The 21,139-nt window shown below is 50.7% G+C and overlaps 1 protein-coding gene across 5 annotated transcripts in view; it reads right to left on the bottom strand.

Moving 5' to 3' along the window:
- The window catches only part of TSNARE1 (t-SNARE domain containing 1), a 118,809-nt gene extending 100,262 nt beyond the window's left edge, over positions 1-18,547 (bottom strand). For 3 of the 5 annotated variants that reach the window (XM_055545682.1, XM_055545679.1, XM_055545680.1), the window contains exon 1: positions 18,151-18,547. The gene's annotated coding sequence lies outside the window, so the exon portion shown is untranslated. The remainder of the gene's footprint in view (positions 1-18,150) is intronic. The other 2 variants (XM_055545683.1, XM_055545684.1) reach the window with 1 other exon arrangement.
- Between the last annotated feature and the right edge of the window lie 2,592 nt (positions 18,548-21,139).

The following is a 21,139-nucleotide window of genomic DNA, read 5'->3' as shown; positions in this document are numbered from 1 at the left end:
TCATCTAAACACCTAGAGAAAAGAACAATAAGATAAACTGGGAGAAAGAAAAAGAAATTAACTATAAGCAAAAAGCGATGCATTAAGAAGCAGAAAACAAGGACGATTAATTTAGTAAAAATATCCAAAAGGTGAATCTTTGAAGAAGAAAAAACCCTACAGTGCAAACAAATAGCCAATCCAACCAAGAAAAAAAAAAAAAAAACACAGAGCAAATACAAAGGAAATAATCACAGGAACCAAGGAAATTAAGAGAATAGTAAGCAGTAACTGCACTCGAGTCTACATGAATAAATCTAACAACCTGGATGAAACTGATAATTTTCTAGGAAAATAAAACATCTATAACTGACCCCCAAAATAAGAAAGAAAAATATTAAAGGATTTTCTTCCTCCAAACAGAAACAAAACAGAAGAGCACCAGATCCCAACGGTTTCACAAACTCTGCCAACACCGTACAGACCAAACGTGCATGAGCCTGCGTGCCAGGCGCTCAGCTGTGTTTGACTCTTTGCAACCCCATATAGTTCAATACTATTCAACAACTCTACAAACACATCAGAAAGAAAACATCTAAATGATGTCTATGAAGCAGGTGCAACCCTGATGCCAAAACCGAAAAGAAAGTACACACCAAAAAAAAAAAAAATGACAGACCCAGCTTACTTATGAAAAGCAATACAGATGCTAAATTAACCAGCATAAAGTATCCAGCAGCACCTTCGAGGAATTCCATGTCAGACCAAGTGAAGGGCATCCCAGGAACTCAAGAATGTCTCAGCATTAGCAACTCCCGTGAGTATAGTTCATCATGTGACTGTATCTAAGGAGAAAAGTCACATGATCATCCCATAGGTGATTAAAAAAAAAAACAACTAACAAATTCAACAATAATTCTCCATTTTTATTACAAATAAGATGCTCAATGAAATGGGCAGCACAGGCTCTTCCCTGACATCTGGAAGGCATGTGTCTCATTCCAAACCCATGTCTGCCCCACAGGGAAACCCCAGGGGTGCCTGGCAAGAGATGCCCAACAGCAGCATGACTGCTCCCCAGAATGCCAGAGGATCTGTTCACACGAGCAGGGACAAGAAGGAGCCCAGAATACAACAACTGGAAGGGAAGTTTAAATATCACTATTTGCAGCTGCTAAGATTGGATACCTGGAGAACCCAAAAAAATAAACTAAAAAATAGCAGAATTCAACAAAGTAGCACGGGACAAAATAACGTGAAGCAATCAAGAGCAGTCATATGTGCATACATAAATGGAGGATATGCAGAGGAGACTCCTAACCACAACATTTAAAAAGACGTGGGACTCGCCCAGTGGTCCAGTGATTAAGACTCCCTCCGTGTTTCCACTCCAGGGGACATGGGTTTAATCCCTGGTCAGGGAACTAACACCCCTCAAGCAATGCGGTACAGCAAATAATAATAATAATAGATAAAATTCGTGCAAATAAAGAAAATGTGAAAGCATTACAGGAGACCTAATAAGCAACTGAGAAAATACAACACCTTAAGAAGAGAGACTCAGTATCATAAAGATGTCACTGTCCCTAATCTGTACATTTAACACAATCCAATCCAAAGCCGATCAGGTTTTAGGGACTGCAAATATGTGTATGTGTGTGTCTGGTGAAGGGACTGAGTAAAGAACAGGCAAGCTAATTCAAAGTTCATATGTAAAGATAACCTAGAACAGGCAAAAAAAAAAAAGTTATGACAAAAAAGCAATGAGTTCTTTGAGATGCTGAAACACAGCATAAAGTGAAAGTGAAAGTGACATCGCTCAGTCGTGTCTGACTCTTTGCGACCCCGTGGACTGTAGCCCACCAGGCTTCCCTGTTCCTGGGATTCTTCAGGCAAGAACACTGGAGTGGGTTGCCATTTCCTTCTCCAATGCATGGAAGTGAAAAGTGAAAGTGAAGTCGCTCAGTCGTGCCCGACTCCTAGTGACCCCATGGAATGCAGTCCACCAGGCTCCTCCGTCCATGGGATTCTCCAGGCAAGAGTACTGCAGTGGGGTGCCGTTTCCCTCTCCAGGGGATCTTCCCGATCCAGGGATCGAACCCAGGTCTCCCGCATTGCAGGCAGACACGTTAACCTCTGAGCCACCAGGGAAACCCAGCATAAGGCCTTACTAATTAAAATAGAGACAACTGCACAGAGGGACAATGCAACAGCTTGTAAGCAAGCGTCATCAATCCTGAGAGGCAGTGACGGTGGACACGTCACACATCCTGACTTCAGCGCACAGTACAGAGCAACAGCCACTGAAAGTGCGCCACCGGCAGGAGAGACACGCAGACCAACGGGACAGCACGGAGAGCCCAGAACACAAGCACACACAGACAGCAGACGGACCTGCCGAGGGCGCCAGGAACACACACGGGGTAAGGACGGTCTCCGCAACGAACGATGCCAGGAAACTGAAGCTGAACCTGGAAGACAACGAGCTTGGATCCTACTGTACACCACAAACGCACGATAACTCAGTCAATTAGAGACTTAAACAGAAGACCCCACATTGTGAAACTCCGAGACGAAAGCACATGGACAAAGGTTCAAAATGTTGGTTTTGACAAAGATTTCATGGATGTAACACCAAAAGCTCCAAGTAACAGAAACAAACAAACATAAAAAAAACAGCTGAGTGGGACTACAACAAATAAAAAAGCTGCTGCAAAGCAAAGAAGTAACCATTGGCATGAAAAGGCACCCACAGAACTGGAGGAGATATTTACAGGAAGATCTTCCTTGACGCACAATGGGGTTACATCCTGATAAACTCATTGTAAATTGAAGATGAATTGAAAATGCATTTAATACATCAAACTCAGCATAGGTCACAGCTTAGCTTGGCCTTCCTGAAACGTGCTCAGAACAATCACATTAGCCTACAAGTGGGCAAACCATCTAGCACAAAGCCTATTTTATACTAAAGTATGGACTGTCTCTTCCTGATGGTTCAGTTGGTAAAGATCGCCTGCAATGCAGAAGACGTCGATTCAGTCCCTGGGTCGGGAAGATCCCCTGGAGGAGGCCGTGGAAACCCACCCAGTATTCTTGCCTGGAGAATCCCATGGACAGAGGAGCCTGGCGGGCAACAGTCCATGGGGTCGCACAGAGTCAGACAGGACGGAGCAACTAAGCACAGCACAGCACAGATGGACCAGCTCATGTAACAGACTGAACACTGTTGAAAATGAATACAGAACACTGCCAGGGCACCAGCTGTGCACTCCTGTGCTCTCAGGGCTGACGGGGTGCTGCCCGCCGCCCAGCGTCATGAGAGAGCACCATCCACCCTGCATCACTGGTCCAGGAAAAGATCAAAAATTCAGAATGCGAAACATGAATGCATATCACTTTCACATCGTGAAAAGTCAAAAACTGTAAAGTTGTTAAGACCATCATAAGTAAAGCCTGATGTGTATCTAATACGGGGTTAATCTCCAAAACATATAAGGAACTCCTACAATTCAATAGCTTAAAAAAAAGAAAACTAATAAATCACCCAATTATAAAATGGGATGAGGACTTGAACAGACATTTTTCTAAAGAAGACATACAAGTAGCCAAGAGGAGCATGAAAAGATGCTCAGTGTCACTAATCATCAGGGAAACGCAGATCAAAACCACAGTGAGAAGTCACCTCACCCCTGGCAGAACAGCCATAATCAAAAACAAGACAGTGTGAGAGTCAGCGCTGGCGAGGATGTAGAGAACCTGGAAGCCGGCACACTGACAGCAGAGATGCAACATGGCAGCTGATACAGAGAACAGCATGAAGCTTCCTCAAAAATTAAAAGCAGAACTACCGTACGATTCAGCAGTCCCACGTCTGAGCATTTGGAGAAGAAAATGGCAACTCACTCCAGTATTCTTGCCTGGGAAATCCCATGGACAGAGGAGAGCATGGTGGGCTACCCATGCTCCAGGGGGTCACAGAAAGTCAGACACAACTTGGAAACCAAACCAAAGGGCTTCCCTGGCGACTCAGTTGGTGGGGAATCTGCCCGCAGTGCAGGAGCGCCAGGTTCATCCCCTGGGCCAGGAGGATCCTCTGGAGAAGGGAATGGCAACCCACTCCAGTATTCTTGCCTGGAGAATTCCACAGACAGAGGAGCCTGGTGGGCTACAGTCCACGGGGTCACAAAGAGCCGGACACAACTGAGCAACTAACACAACACATACGAATCAGTGATCCCATTTCTGAGCATTTATTTGAAAGAATTAAAATCAGGATCTCGGACAGATGCCCCCCATGGTCACCTCAGGGTCACTCACAGCAGCCAGACGTGGAGACAACCTCAGTCCCATCTGCAGATGAAGGAGATGAGGTCCACATGGTGGACACACCGCAGACTTTAAAAACAACCACATTCTGCCGTGTGCGATGACATACGGGCCTTGGGGACATCGTGTAAAGTGAAATAAGCCCGTTACAGAAGGACAACACTGCGTGACTCCACCTGTAGAAGGCGTCTATGCAGTCCAGGCACTTGCCTGCTGGGCCAGTGGTTAAGAAGCTGCCTGGTAACGGAGGAGACCCAGGTTCAATCTCTGGTCAGGGAACTAAGATGCCACACGCCACAGGGCAACTAAGCCCGCAAGCCACACAGAAAAGATCCATAATGATCCAAGGAAGATCCCAGGTGCCACAACTAAGGCCCAACATGGCGGAAGAAAATAAACGAATAAATTTATAAAAAATAAATAAATAAAATAGTCTCATTCAGAGAACCACTGAGTAGAACAGTGGTTGCAGGGGCTGGGGCCCGGGAGGAGGGGAGCTGCTAATCACCAGGGAGAAAGCTGCAGGGAAGCAAGACGATGCAGTTCCAGAGCACAGCTGGCAATTCTGCACCCGGACAACAGGATGTGGCGCTCGTACTGTGCATACAGTACTTGTACTGTGTATACAGTACTGTACCAGGCACACAGCACTTGTACTGTGCATGCAGTACTGTTCTGTGCACTTCAAACTGTGAAGAGGGTTCAGTTCAGTTCAGTCGCTCAGTTGTTTCTGACTCCTTGCGACCCCATGAACCATGGCATTCCAGGCCTCCCGGTCCATCACCAACTCCCACAGTTCACCCAAATTCATCTCCATAGAGTCGGTGATGCCATGCAACCACCTCATCCTCTGTCATCCCCTTCTCCTCCTGCCCTCAATCTTTCCTAGCATCAGGGTCTTTTCCAATGAGTCAGCTCTTCACATCAGCTGGCCAGAGTACTGGAATTTCAGCTTCAACATCAGTCCTTCCAATGAACACCCAGGACTGATTTCCTTTAGGATGGACAGGTTGGATCTCCTTGCAGTCCAAGGGACTCTCAAGAGTCTTCTCCAACACCATAGTTCAAAAGCATCAATTCTTTGGTGCTCAGCTTTTTTATAGTCCAATTCTCACATCCATACATGACTACTGGAAAAATCATAGCCTTGACTAAGATGGACCTTTGTTGGCAAAGTAATGTCTCTGCTTTTTAATATGCTGTCTAGGTTGGTCATAACTTTCCTTCCAAGGAGTAAACATCTTTTAATTTCATGGCTGCAATCACCATCTGCAGTGATTTTGGAGCCCCCCAAAATAAAGTCAGCCACTGTTCCCACTGTTTCCCCATCTATTTGCCATGAAGTGATGGGACCGGACGCAATGATCTTTGTTTTCTGAATGTTGAGCTTTAAGCCAACTTTTCACTCTCCTCTTTCACTTTAATCAAGAGGCTCTTTAGTTCTTCTTCACTTTCTGCCATAAGGGTGGTGTCATCTGCATATCTGAGGTTATTGATATTTCTCCCAGCAATCTTGATTCCAGCTTCTGCTTTATCCAGCCCACCGTTTCTCATGATGTACTCTGCATATAAGTTAAATAAGCAGGGTGACAATATACGGCCTTGACGTACTCCTTTTCCTATTTGGAACCAGTCTGTTGTTCCATGTCCAATTCTCACTGTTGCTTCCTGACTTGCATACAGCTTTCTCAAGAGGCAGGTCAGGTGGTCTGGTATTCCCACCTCTTTCAGAATTTTCCAGTTTATTGTGATCCACACAGTCAAAGGCTTTGGCATAGTCAATAAAGCAGAAATAGATGTTTTTCTGGAACTCTCTTGCTTTTTCCATGATCCAGCGGATGTTGGCAATTTGATCTCTGGTTCCTCTGCCTTTTCTAAAACCAGCTTGAACATCAGGAAGTTCATGGTTCACGTATTGCTGAAGCCTGGCTTGGAGAATTTTGAGCATTACTTTACTAGCTTGTGAGATGAGTACAATTATGCGGTAGTCTGAGCATTCTTTGGCATTGCCTTTCTTTAGGACTGGAATGAGGACTGATCTTTTCCAGTCCTGTGGCCACTGCTGAGTATTCCAAATTTGCTGGCATATTGAATGGAGCACTTTCTCAGCATCACCTTTCAGGATTTGAAATAGCTCAACTGGAATTCCATCACCTCCACTAGCTTTGTTCGTAGTGATGCTTTCTAAGGCCCACTTGACTTCACATTCCAGGATGTCTGGCTCTAGGTCAGTGATCACATCATCGTGATTATCTGGGTCGTGAAGATCTTTTTTGTACAGTTCTTCTGTGTATTCTTGCCACCTCTTCTTAATATCTTCTGCTTCTGTTAGGTCTATACCATTTCTGTCCTTTATCGAGCTCATCTTTGCATGAAATTTTCCCTTGGTATCTCTAATTTTCTTGAAGAGATCTCTAGTCTTTCCCATTCCGTTGTTTTCCTCTATTTCCTTGCATTGATCTCTGAGGAAGGCTTTCTTAGCTCTCCTTGCTATTCTTTGGAACTCTGCATTCAGATGCTTATATCTTTCCTTTCCTCCTTTGCTTTTCGCTTCTCTTCTTTTCACAGCTATTTGTAAGGCCTCCCCAGACAGCCATTTTGCTTTTTTTCATTTCTTTTTCTTGGGGATGGTCTTGATCCCTGTCTCCTGTACAACGTCATGAACCTCTGTCCATAGTTCATCAGGCACTCTATCAGATCTAGGCCCTTAAATCTATCTCACTTCCACTGTAGAATCATAAAGGATTTGATTTAGGTCATACCTGAATGGTCTAGTGGTTTTCCCTACTTTCTTCAATTTAAGTCTGAATTTGGCAATAAGGAGTTCATGATCTGAGCCACAGTCAGCTCCCGGTCTTGTTTTTGTTGACTGCATAGAGCTTCTCCATCTTTGGCTGCAAAGAATATAATCAATCTGATTTCGGTGTCAACCATTTGGTGATGTCCATGTGTAGAGTCTTCTCTTGTGTTGTTAGAAGAGGCTGTTTGCTATGACCAGTGCATTTTCTTGGCAAAACTCTATTAGGCTTTGCCCTGCTTCATTCTGTACTCCAAGGCCAAATTTGCCTGTTACTCCAGGTGTTTCTTGACTTCCTACTTTTGCATTCCAGTCCCCTATAATGAGAAGGAGATCTTTTTTGGGTGTTAGTTCTAAAAGGTCTTGAAAGCTTTCACAGAACCATTCAACTTCAGCTTCTTCAGCATTACTGGTTGGGGCATAGACTTGGATTACAGTGATATTGAATGGCTTGCCTTGGAAACGAACAGAGATCATTCTGTCATTTTTGAGATTGCGTCCAAGTACTGCATTTTGGACTCTTTGTTGACTATGATGGCTACTCCATTTCTTCTAAGGGATTCCTGCCCAGAGTAGTAGATATAATGGTCATCTGAGTTAAATTCACCCATTCCAGTCCATTTTGGTTTGCTGCTTCCTAAAATGTCAACGTTCACTCTTACCATCTCCTGTCTGACCACTTCCAATTTGCCTTGATTCATGGACCTAACATTCCAGGTTCCTATGCAATATTGTTCTTTACAGCATCAGACCTTGCTTCTATCACCAGTCACATCCACAACTGGGTGTTGTTTTTGCTTTAGCTCCATCCCTTCTTTTTTCTGGAGTTATTTCCCCACTGATCTCCAGTAGCATACTGGGCACTTACTGACCTGGGAAGTTCCATCTTTCAGTATCCTATCATTTTGCATTTTCATACTGTTCATGAGGTTCTCAAGGCAAGAATACTGAAGAGGTTTGCCATTCCCTTCTCCAGTGGACCACATTCTATCAGACCTCTCCACCATGACCCTCCCATCTTGGGTGGCCCCACACAGCATGGCTTAGTTTCATTGAGTTAGGCAAGGCTGTGGTCCGTGTGATCAGATTGGCTAGTTTTCTGTGATTGTGGTTTCAGTCTGTCTGCCCTCTGATGCCCTCTCTCAGCGCTTACTGTCTTATTTGGGTTTCTCTTACCTTGGGAGCGAGGTATCTCCTCATGGCCGCCGCTCCTGACCTTGGACATGGGGTATCTCCTCCAGCTCACCGCTCCTGACCTTGGACGTGAGGTATCTCCTCTCCACCGCTCCTATGCCATGCAGCCACGCAGGTCTTAGGTAAAGTGCTCTTATCCCAATAAATACATAATTTTAAACTCTAAACACAAATGGCAGTTTGGAGCATGCCTAGCCCCTAAAACCAATAGGGGAAGAAATGGACTTTTTAATAACCCGGACAGGACTATCGATAAATCATCCGGAAAAAATTAAGGTCGGATCCGTATCTCACACCATATGCCAGGATAAAATACAAATGAATAAAAACTTTAAAAGCAAAATCAACAAGAATGAGAAGAAAACACAGGATTTCTTTTTAACCTTGAAGCAAAGAAGCCTTCATTAACTACACCTCAAAATCCAAGTGCCACATGTGAAAGCTGACAGATCTGATGGCAAGAAAGTGGCAGAACAGTGAGGACAACAAACGGCAGCAGCAAATGCCCTGAATCCAGCTGACGCTCAGAGAGCCCACGTCCACAATCAACAGGGAAAGCAGAATCACCACGCAGCTTTCAAAACACGAGCAAAGTCAAGGAACAGAAAGCTCACAAGGAAAATACAAATGGCTCTTTGATACATAAAAAAGTACCATGTTCATTCATCACATAGGCAAGGCAGACTGTCCCCCCGTGAAGCCTGATCACACTCAGCGTGGGAGCGGCTGGGGGACAGGCACCCACAACTCCCGAGGGGGTATGGATTGGGGCACCACTTTGGCGGGGGGAGCTGGCAGTGTGCCCTAACGAGGAAGGTCTGAGTCTTCCGACCCGGAGCATACAGCCTACATACACGCGTCAGATGACATACAAACCAGTCATTCGTTCTGTCATGATTTCTATCAACAACAGACTGTGTTAAATTGATTCTGAAATATCCATATTTGAACCATTCTGTAGTTGTCAACAAGGAAAAGAAAAGCTCTCTGTACTGACGGGGGAAGACCTCCAGGACTTTGTGGTTTGTGGCGGGGGGCCGGGTGGGGGGCACCGATTTCTTACTCGGTTGGTAATCACATTCTTATATATGTGGAAGGACAGGTAAGAGACCAGCAGCAGGTCACGTGTGGAGACATGGACCTGGCCCGCTGGGGTGGGGAGACCTTCACCTCTCTACTGCAAGCTTCCTCGTGTGTCTCTTTAATGTGTGTTTCTGGATTCATGCAGTTACTCACCTGGTGGCACCAGGTTTCAGCTGCGACTCTCGGGATCCTCCCTCTTCGCCGTGCCACACACGATCTTTGTTATTCTGTGCGACCCTGTGGACTATAGCCCACCAGGCTCCTCTGTCCATGGGATTCTCCGGGCAAGAATACTGGAGTGGGTTGCCATTTCCTCCTCCAGGGGATCTTCCTGACCCAAGGCTAAAACCCGCATCTCCTGCATCTCCTGCGTTGACAGGCGGAATCTTTACCTCCGTGCCACCTCGGAAGCCCTGGCTGCAGCACAGGGGAATCTTTACTCATGACATACAAACTCTCAGATGCAGCATGTGGGATCAAGTCCCCTGACCCTGAGTTGAGAGTGTGGAGTCTTAGTCACTGGACAACCAGAAAAGTCCCTTCCTTATACGTTTCTACTTTTGAACTATATAAACTTTTCAAAAAGCACAACACACTGAAACCGTTAGACTGTGGTCCATTCACACCATAGCACGGCAGACCCAGGGGCAAAAAGAAGCAAAGTACAGATATGTGTGACAAGCAAGAAAAACCTCCAGGGAATTATACCAAATGAAAAGAGTCAGTCCCCAAGGGCCACATACTGTCTGATTCCATTTGTATGAAATGACATAAGGAAAAAGGAGGACAGGCCGGGGCTTCCGAGGAATTCAGGGGGGCGAGGGTAGCAGGGAGGTGGGCATGACCACCAGAGTGACGCCACGTGACAGAAGCAGCCTGCATCCCCACTGCACCCTCGCTGGTGTCCTGGGTGTGACTGTGCTACAGCGTCCTGAGAAACCAGGTAAAGGAGCACAGGCGGCTCGGAATCAGTTCCTACAACGTGAACACACAACGTGGCCAAATGTAAAGCTTAATAACGAAAAGAGAAAAGACACGGGGCTGCTGGTGTCCATGCCCGAGGCCGCCAGGTGGACAAAACAGAGGACGCATTCAGCCTGGCCTGGCTCCTGAGCGCCGGCCCCCTGGAACGTGGGGACCTTAGGAGGGGAGCCCCGCCACAGCTCACCCTCTTTCTGGGCACAGGGCAGTCCCAGGAGGAAAGGGCAAGCAAGGGGAGGAAGGGCGCGCGCCCTTCCCAAGGCACAAGCCGCCTCGGGGCTTGCCACTGCCGGCACCTGGCGGGTGCTCGGTGCTGCAGCAAGGCCTACCCGACACTGCCAGGACTTCCGCTCACCCAGTCCCACCCATGCCTGCCTGACTTCACTCTTGCCCAGGTGGCCGTCCTGGCTCTTAAGACAGAGCCCTGCCCGCGTGCTGCCTGTGGGGCCCCTCCTCCACAGGCCTCCAAGCCCTCCCACAGGTGGGCAGCAGCACACAATGCCAAACAGGAGGCCAGACAAGGCTGCACCCCACAGCAGCAGGCGGCTCAGGCCTCAACCACCCCCTCCCCAGTGTAAAACAAGGGCAGAGCCAGCTTTAGAGCTTTCCAGCTGCAGGATCGTTTCTTCAAACACAATCATCCCCAGAGAGTTCACATAGAATGGAGGAGACCAGAGCTGCTCTGTGTGAAGGGAGAAGGAGCAGGCAGCTGGGGTAACTAGAAGCCTCCAGTTCCGGGGGGTCCCCTCCACTGGTCCAGCAGCTCTCCACAACCCCACACTGATGACACTGTGGATAAAGCCCAGGCTCTGGGGCTGGACTCACGGTCCTGCTCCCAGCCTGCCCTGCACTTTGCAGCCTCGGGAAAACAGACATCCCCTCTCCCCGCCTCCCTGCTCTGACCAACAGCTCTAAGACCAGGTGGGGTTGGCGCCCAGCCATTCCAGCCAGCAGGGCAGCAGAGCTGACCCCAAAAGACAGGTCTGGGCAGCCGAGAAGTCAGCCCAGCGGGTCAACCAGAGGCTGAAAAGATATCCAGGTCACACTGCCAGAGCTGCAAAGGCCAAGTGCAACAGGCAGCCTGATGCTGCAGACTGGCCCCTGGGCAAGAAAAGCCAGGACACTGAGAGGGGACTGGGGGTGCAGGGACCAGCTGGGACATCAGCCCTGCAAGTGAAGCCTTTCTGGACCCTGGCTCTGAAGCCCAGGCCCGTCTCCTGCCCTCGCGAGCTCATTAGCACCCTGGCAGGAGGAGGGCAGGCCGGGGCAGGGATCCAGCTCCTCATTAGCACAGCCACCGAGAGCCGGTGCTGAGGGCAGCCAGGCCCGGGTGGAGGCTGCTGGGCTACCGTGGGAGGGACTGATTCCGGGCTGCTGGTGTGAAATTAGTCCCTTTCCAAACACTTGGCAGGAATGGATTATGGATCCCGGTGGAGGGCAGCCAGAGGTGGCTGGGCGGGAGGCGGGGGGCTGCCCCCGGCTGGCGCTGACTCCTGAGCAGAGCTCTGACACCCCTTCATCTCCCGAGGGGCCTGCCCTCTGTCCTCCCCAGGCAGCATCCCGCCCCCACCGCCACCCCGCACCCCCAATATCCAGCTTCCAAGTCGGTGCAGGTGCAGTCTGCACCCCCCAGAGGCCACATCCAGGGTCTGGCTTGGGCATCAGAGGACAGACATGGACAGACAGGTGCCCGAGCACAGCGCCTGGTACCAAAGCCCTAAAAATGCTTGACTAGACAACTGGACACCTTTCCACAGGACCTGGAGAGCAGCCGTGGCCAACGGTGGGCTCACTCTAACCTCCTTTCATCCGCCACACTGGGAACCAGAACTCCAAGTTCCAGGCCAGCCTCCCCCCAATCCCAGCCGAAAACACACTTCCAGACCTGGGCTCCTGATGCCCTCAACCCTTGCCTGGCTCTGCTTGAGAACATCAGTTCAACACTGAGGGGAGTCCGGGATTAAGTCTTTACCAGGGTAACCACCACCATCACCACAGACGTCCTCCAAGGGACAGGGCATCCTCCGGGGTGTAAGCACCCTCCCATCCGTCCTCCGGGAGGCAGGAGAGCAGGAGTGCTGGGCGGGCAGGGCGGCAGAGTGGTGAGCAGGCTCAGGAGCCAACGGGCTGAGATCAAATCCCGGCTGCTCACTTACGGGCCTGTGACTCTGGATAAGCTACCCAGCCCTAGGAAGTGTCCTGATCTTAGGAATATAAGGAACTCAGCAGCTGCCTTGGAGAAGGCAGTGGCACCCCACTCCAGTACTCCTGCCTGGAAAATCCCATGGATGGAGGAGCTTGGGAGGCTGCAGACCATGGGGTCGCTGAGGGTCAGACACGACTGAGCGACTTCACTTTCACTTTTCACTTTCAAGCATTGGAGAAGGAAATGGCAACACACTCCAGTGTTCTTGCCTGGAGAATCCCAGGGACGGGGGAGCCTGGTGGGCTGCCGTCTACAGGGCTGCATAGAGTCAGACACGACTGAAGTGACTTAGCAGCAGCAGCAGCTGCCTGGCAGACCCCAGAGGTCCATAAGCGGTGGTGACCATCACAGCTATGACACGAAGAGGGTGACAACGGTCGCTTCTCCTGTGTGCCCACTAGTGCGCCGCACAAGCAGGCCAGAGCCAGCTCTCTGGAGCCAGAGGGCTGCTCAGAGTGGGGCGGCCACACCAGCCTCCCAGGCACTCCCTGACCCCCACAGCCCCTCCCAGGGCCTCGGTGCACACGCCTCGGCAACGGCACTTCCAGCTCACCTTCTATCACTAGTGCTCAGTTCTCTATCGCTCCACTTAATTTTCTGCATAATTAACTCAGATGACCATTATATCTACTACTGCGGGCAGGAATCCCTCAGAAGAAATGGAGTAGCCATCATGATCAACAAAAGAGTCCGAAATGCAGTACTTGGATGCAATCTCAAAAATGACAGAATGACCTCTGTTCGTTTCCAAACCAAACCATTCAATATCACAGTAATCCAAGTCTATACCCCAACCAGTAACGCTGAAGAAACTGAAGTTGAATGGTTCTATGAAGACCTACAAGACCTTTTAGAACTAACACCCAAAAAAGATCTCCTTCTCATTATAGGGGACTGGAATGCAAAAGTAGGAAGTCAAGAAACACCTGGAGTAACAGGCAAATTTGGCCTTGGAAAATGGAATGAAGCAGGGCAAAGGCTAATTGAGTTTTGCCAAGAAAATGCACTGGTCATAACAAACACCCTCTTCAACAACACAAGAGAAGACTCTATACATGGACATCTACACATGGTCAACACCGAAATCAGACTGATTATATTCTTTGCAGCCAAAGATGGAGAAGCTCTATACAGTCAGCAAAAACAAGACCAGGAGCTGACTGTGGCTCAGACCATGAATTCCTTATTGCCAAATTCAGACTTAAATTGAAAAAAGGAGGGAAAACCACTAGACCATTCAGGTATGACCTAAATCAAATCCCTTATGATTATACAGTGGAAGTGAGAAATAGATTTAAGGGCCTAGATCTGATAGAGTGCCTGATGAACTATGGAATGAGGTTCGTGACATTGGACAGGAGACAGGGATCAAGACCATCCCCAAGAAAAAGAAATGCAAAAAAGCAAAATGGCTGTCTGGGGAGGCCTTACAAATAGCTGTGAAAAGAAGAGAAGCGAAAAGCAAAGGAGGAAAGGAAAGATATAAGCATCTGAATGCAGAGTTCCAAACAATAGCAAGGAGAGTTAAGAAAGCCTTCCTCAGAGATCAATGCAAAGAAATAGAGGAAAACAACGGAATGGGAAAGACTAGAGATCTCTTCAAGAAAATTAGAGATACTAAGGGAACATTTCATGCAAAGATGGGCTCGATAAAGGACAGAAATGGTTTGGACCTAACAGAAGCAGAAGATATTAAGAAGAGATGGCAAGAATACACAGAAGAACTGTACAAAAAAAGAGCTTCACAACCCAGATAATCACGATGGTGTGATCACTGACCTAGAGCCAGACATCCTGGAATGTGAAGTCAAGTGGGCCTTAGAAAGCATCACTACGAACAAAGCTAGTGGAGGTGATGGAATTCCAATTGAGCTACTTCAAATCCTGAAAGATGATGCTGTGAAAGTGCTGCACTCAATATGCCAGCAAATTTGGAAAACTCAGCAGTGGCCACAGGACTGGAAAAGGTCAGTTTTCATTCCAATCCCAAAGAAAGGCAATGCCAAAGAATACTCAAACTACTGCACAATTCCACTCATCTCACACGCTAGTAAAGTAATGCTCAAAATTCTCCAAGCCAGGCTTCAGCAATATGTGAACCATGAACTTTCTGATGTTCAAGCTGGTTTTAGAAAAGGCAGAGGAACCAGAGATCAAATTGCCAACATCCACTGGATCATGGAAAAAGCAAGAGAGTTCCAGAAAAACATCTATTTCTGCTTTAATGACTATGCCAAAGCCTTTGACTGTGTGGATCACAATCAACTGTGGGAAATTCTGAAAGAGATGGGAATACCAGACCACCGGATCTGCCTCTTGAGAAATCTGTATGCAGGTCGGGAAGCAACAGTTCGAACTGGACATGGAACAACAGACTGGTTCCAAATAGGAAAAGGAGTACGTCAAGGCTGTATATTGTCACCCTGTTTATTTAACTTATATGCAGAGTACATCATGAGAAATGCTGGACTGGAAGAAGCACAAGCTGGAATCAAGATTGCCGGGAGAAATATTAATAACCTCAGATATGCAGATGACACTACCCTTATGGCAGAAAGTCAAGAGGAACTAAAAAGTCTCTTGATGAAAGTGAAAGTGGAGAGTGAAAAAGTTGGCTTGAAGCTCAACATTCAGAAAACGAAGATCATGGCATCCGGTCCCATCACTTCATGGGAAATAGATGGGGAAACAGTGGAAACAGTATCAGACTTTATTTTTGGGGGCTCCAAAATCACTGCAGATGGTGACTGCAGCCATGAAATTAAAAGACGCTTACTCGTTAGAAGGAAAGTTATGACCAACCTAGACAGCATATACAAAAGCAGAGACATTATTTTGCCAACAAAGGTTCGTCTAGTCAAGGCTATGGTTTTACCTGTGGTCATGTATGGATTTGAGAGTTGGACTGTGAAGAAGGCTGAGCGCTGAAGAATTGATGCTTTTGAACTGTGGTGTTGGAGAAGACTCTTGAGAGTCCCTTGGACTGCAAGGACATCCAACCAGTCCATTCTGAAGGAGATCAGCCCTGGGATTTCTTTGGAAGGAATGATGCTAAAGCTGAAACTCCAGTACTTTGGCCACCTCATGCGAAGAGTTGACTCACTGCAAAAGACTCTGATGCTGGGAGGGATTGGGGGCAGGAGGAGAAGGGGACGACAGAGGATGAGATGGCTGGATGGCATCACTGACTCGATGGACGTGAATCTGGGTGAACTCCGGGAGTTGGTGATGGACAGGGATGCCTGGCGTGCTGCGATTCATGGGGTCGCAAAGAGCCGGACACGACTGAGCGACTGAACTGAACTGAAAACGGTCCTATTTATTACGGCAACAGGAATGTTATCTGTCAGGCTCACTACTGTATCTCCCAGACGATAGTGTGCACGAATATTTGTGGTATGAGGGACTGCCCTACACAGTTACCTTATCCACATTTCTTCTCTGATTCTCATATCTGGCTTCAAGAAAATCTGTGAGTGGTATTTGCTTCCTCTGCTCTAAGGCACCCACGCAGGACAAGGACATTCAGAGCAGAGGGCAGGGACAAGTGCAAGGACCAGCATCAAACACCCCAGGGGAACATCGCTGGAGGAGGCAGAACAGGCCCCTTCACTCTGATCTGTTCGTTCTCCCTCCACTTTAGTCTTTCATCGCCCACTCCTCCATTTACGGATCCAGCAAACACTTACGAGCCAGGCAGTGCTGGGTGTTCTGGCAGAAAACAGCCAAATCTCAGAGGCCGCTACCTTCACAGCCCAGCAAGTCCATCATTACTACTGATGTCACAAATCACAATTCAAATAACAGAAAGAATTATGGCTGGACTGAGCCACCCAGATTAAATTCCTCTTGTAGCAAATAATACAATCAAAACAAACCCAGCAACCACAGACATGCCTGTGCGCATTTAAAAAAAAGAAAAAAAAAAAAACAAAACAGGTCTAACCAACAGTTCACTTCTCCCAAACACTAGTCCAAATACTAGTCAGAGAGCAAAACTCTCAGTAACAAGCAGGGTGCTGTGTGCTGTGAGCCATGGGCACAGACATGGGTGAACCAACCCAGGGGAGGTAGGGGACAGTCAGAGTAGAAGGCATTCTAAGAGGAAGACACAGACAGCCTCATACCAGTGAGAAAAGACATGGGATGTGCAGGAAGTAGAGCGTGTGCCCTAGCGGGCCACACGAAGCAAGTGGTGGAAGATGTGGCTGGAGCAGAAGGCAGGAACCAGGTCCTGACCAACCATCACCTTACAGGAGGGGACTTAGGGACTCCTGTCTGCCCACAAGACCCAAAACCCCCAGACAGCAGTGCCTGTGCCTAGGTGCCCACCTCAGGGCCTGCAGAGGAGCACCCAGGGAAGGCAGTGGGGATACAGTCAGGGCAAACAGGCCAACAGAGGAGGAGAGAAATGTGCAGGGGGCCAGGAAGCTCCACCTCCTCCAGGAAGCCTTCCTGGACTGCCACTTTCCCACAGCCACTCCTGGGCAAGCATTTGCTGAACCAGGTTTCTACTGAGGACCTGTGGCGTATGAGGCTGAGCCACTAGGAAGTATCACTGTAATAGACCGAAGCACGCCAATACTGACATGCTTGCCCTGGTTCTCACCCTGACACTGTGTCCACATTGGGGCTACAGTGAGGAACAATAGCAACCCCTGCCTCACGGGGACCCAGGATAAAGCAGAAAAGACGCAAACAAGTGAGAAACACAAAACGTGAAGCGCTGGGAAGGAAAAGGGAAGGGACCTGAACCAGGGTAGTGATCGGAAAGGGTGGTCAGGAAAGCGGGCTGAGACCCACTGGAAGGACGGTGAGGTGCCATCCAGCCAGGAACCAAGCCGTGGGCAGGAAGAGGGCAGGGGAGAAGACAGCCGGGCGTAGCTGCCATGGCAGAGGCCCCTCTAGTCCCGCTGCTTCACCCTCAGAACTTTCTGCCGTGACCGCAGTATTCCAGGCCTGCGCCTCTCTAGCTAGTGGCCGCCACAGCGGACGCCGCGCGTGGAGCCCAGAGGGCATGAGTGAGACTTGAGTCTCCCGACAGGAGGTCCCCGAAGGGAGTCCACTGAGGCAGCACAGATCGGGGTCAACAGAAGGGCAGGCGGGAGAGCCCTCATCCTCGGTGCCCAGGAGGCACGTTTCAAGCCAAACGTGGAGGGAGAGCAGGAAGGCCCGGAGAGGAGGCACGCAGGGCCGGGCTCTCCCTCGACGGCTGCCTCCCACTCGAGGGCGATGAGGACCATCCCGGCACCGGGGCCCCTGGACAAGCGCTCCGGCACCGGGGCCCCTGGACAAGCGCTCCGGCACCGGGGCCCCTGGACAAGCGCTCCGGCACCGGGGCCCCTGGACAAGCGCTCCGCCCCCGAGACCCGCCCCCAGCCTCAGCCCACGGCAGCCCCGCCCCTCCCGGAGGCCCCGCCCGCCCCGCGCGCGCCCCGCCCCCGGCCCCGCGGGCTCCGCGGGCCCCGCGCGCCCCTTTCGGCGTCGGCCCCGCCTCGGGGAACGCGGCCCCGAGCCGACCCAGCCTTGCCCCGCCGGTCCGCCGCCGCCGGCCCGGCTCCGCCGCGCGCAGCCGCCTCACCTGGGCCTGGGTAGCTCGCGGGCGCGCTCCGTGCGCTCTAGGCGGGCGGGGCGGGGAGGGGGCGGAGCCAGGACCCAAATATCACGTGACGACCCTTCCGCGCGGCGAAGGCCGCGAGGCGCTCCCGCCCGTCGCACAGCCCCGACGCCTCAAGCCAGCCAATGGCCGCAGAGCCACGGACGCGCAAAGGGCGGTGTCCGACTCGGAACTACAAGTCCCAGAGGGCCCCGCGCGGGTGCGGAAACGGCCTGGGACGGCGGCCGACTGGGCCAGAAAGCCTGCGCCCGGCAGGCGCACTTGCGGTCGCCGGGATGTGTGGTCCTCGAGAGCCACGAAGTACCGTGCATCAAGTAGCGGCCTCGGGGCCGGCTTACTCGCTTCTCCGAGGCTATGTCTTCCCATCTGCGGAGCAGGGTCACTTAGACACGAAGTGGAAGGACTCGCTTCGGAGGCCCAACCAGATCTCAAGGATCTGAGAGGCAGTGCCGCTGCGACGCAGGGACCACGCAGGGCCTGGACTCGAGAGCCGAGGACAGAAGGGTCGGCGCCCAGGTCTAGGACGGCCCACGGGGACTGCCGAGAGGAGCCGCGCCCCTGGACGCCACGCCTTGATCCGCACCTGCTGGGGCGCAGACCAAAGCCTTTCCGCCGAGGGCCTTATGGGGACGGGTCTCCAGAGCGCGCGGCTGTGGAGCTGAAGGTGCGGGGCCACGCCCCGTGCTGGGGGGTGGAGGGAAGGAGGGGAAACGGGACCACACCTCCTCCAGGACGACCGCCTGCAGAGTGTGCTTCCTGCCGACCCAGCTCCCCAACCCCCAACAGGGTAGTCTAGCGGCGTCCCAAGCTGTTTTGGCACCAGGGACCCGTGGAAGACAATTTTTGGGGAGAGAGGAGAATGGTTTGGGGCTTTGCATTTATTGTGCACTTTGTTTCCGTGATTATTACATGAGCTCCACCTCAGATCATCAGGCGTTGGATCCCAGAGTTTGGGGGACCCTGGTCTGGTGCCAGCAGGGCCAGCCCAGAGCCAGTGCTGAGTACCTGCTGCTTCCTCTTTATCTGGGGCAAGCCCTCTAGCGTCCCACCCCACCCCCCAGAAGCAGTAGCGCGGGCCCCTCCATCAGGACCTCCCCCTGGGAGAACCAGGAGGGAGGCTGGGTAAAGGGGACGTCTAAGAGACACCCAGAGGAAGAACGGAGGGAGGAAGCTGCCGCAGACCCCACAAGATATCTGTGAGTCGCATCCTCCCCCTGTGCCCCGCTTCTGGAGGACCCTCTGCAGCGCCCACTAAAGCTGACCTCAGACACGCACAGGGCCGTAGTGTTCACTCAGTGTCCCCACAGAGCCTAGTCTGTTCTATCACCACACCTACACCTGTGTTGCTGGGTGATGTTGAGCAGTGACACCTCCTCTGGGCACATTTTCCAAAGCGTTGATGTGGGAGCCTCTGAGGCCGCAGAGTGCCAGAGCGCAGGGGAGGGGGGCATGCCATGTCGCCCCTGTCACCTGTGTGTGGGGGGCAGTGTCACAGGGGGATGTGTGCTGGGAAAGTTCTGGCACAGGCCCAGCACCCCGCAGGGGTCTGACCAAGAGAAGAATCTTGCCCCCAACCATTCAAGAGCAGTCTCATCACAGCCCCAGGCTCTTAGAAAACTGACTCCAGCATGAAACTCGTAACAGCCTCCCAAGGTATTTATCACCAAGCAGGAGTGGCAAAAAAAAAAAAAAAAAGTAAAAGAAAATCCCAACAGGAGCATTTGAGTGTCATCTTTGCTAATCACATCCTCTGTGAAGGAAGAGTTTGCCGCCCCTCCTAGGAAGTAGCAGAGCCTGCTTCTCCATCCTTGTGGGAGGAGGCATCTCCACGCCCCAAGGAGCCATCTGTCTGTTCCACACCCACCACCCAGGCTTGCTACCTGGCACAACGTCCAGACTCCTCTTGCCAAATTTTATCCTGTTTGTCATCACTTATTCATTCAACAATCTTATTTCCAGTGTCAGGCAACATACTAAGCCCTGGGGATGCCATACAATTAGTTTTGGTTGCTAATGACAGAAAATTCCAATAACAGTGACTGAAATAAGATCAGTGTGTACTTTCAGTATTACACATTCTAGCCCAAATAGGCTGTAAGGCTGGGAGGGCACCCCTCACAATCATCAGTATCCCAGACTGGTTTAATCTTGTTGCTTCTCTGATCTTCAAAATGGGCCCTCTGCCTCATGGCACAAGGTGGCTGTGTAAGTGCCAGCCATCACATCTGCTTTTCAATAGCAAAAAGGAGATCTGGACAATGGAAAGTCACTCATCCCCAATCCCATCCTTTTAAAGACACTTCCTAGATATTGTACACCTGCTTACACCACCATCCCCGCTTGGCCAGAACTGGGTCCTTTGGGTACTTCTAGTTGCAAAGGAGGCTAGGAAATGTCTTCCTCCCAAGGATTATGTTCCCAGCAGCCATCAGGGCTCTTGCACCAAGTAAGACGGTGACAGTGGGGCCTACCTAGCAGCCTCTGTGAAGACACAGCCCTTGTCGCAGTGCTTGTGGTTTGTTTAGCAGGTGGGCTGCAAGTCACACAGATGTGCATGGGAACATGGGTGGAGGCTGTACAGGAGCAGAATGGGGGTGTGGGGACCCAAAGGGGGCTGAGGGTCAGGGAAGGCCCCCTCGACGAGGACGCCTAGCATGGGGAAGTCTTGAGGGATAGCTGTCCATCCTGACCGTGCCAGCTGCTCTGACCACCTCTTCTCTCCCTCAGCCACGGGGGGTGGGGGGCAGGGCTCTGGCCCTGGTGGGGACGGGCACCCGCATGTCCCAAAGGGCCTCAGTGGCTCTGGGGGCCCAGGCCTGTCGCTGACACCCAGCCAAGGCCCCACCTCCGCATCACTGGCGCCCCTTGGGGCTCTCAGCCTGTAACGGCCGCAAGATCACGGGCTGCAGAATTGAAGAGCACCTCTTACCTTCCACTCCACAGCACGCAGTTC

The sequence above is a fragment of the Bubalus kerabau genome, chromosome 14 (assembly GCF_029407905.1).
Source record: "Bubalus kerabau isolate K-KA32 ecotype Philippines breed swamp buffalo chromosome 14, PCC_UOA_SB_1v2, whole genome shotgun sequence".
Lineage (NCBI taxonomy): Eukaryota > Metazoa > Chordata > Mammalia > Artiodactyla > Bovidae > Bubalus > Bubalus kerabau.
This window is presented reverse-complemented; position numbering and strand designations above follow the sequence as displayed.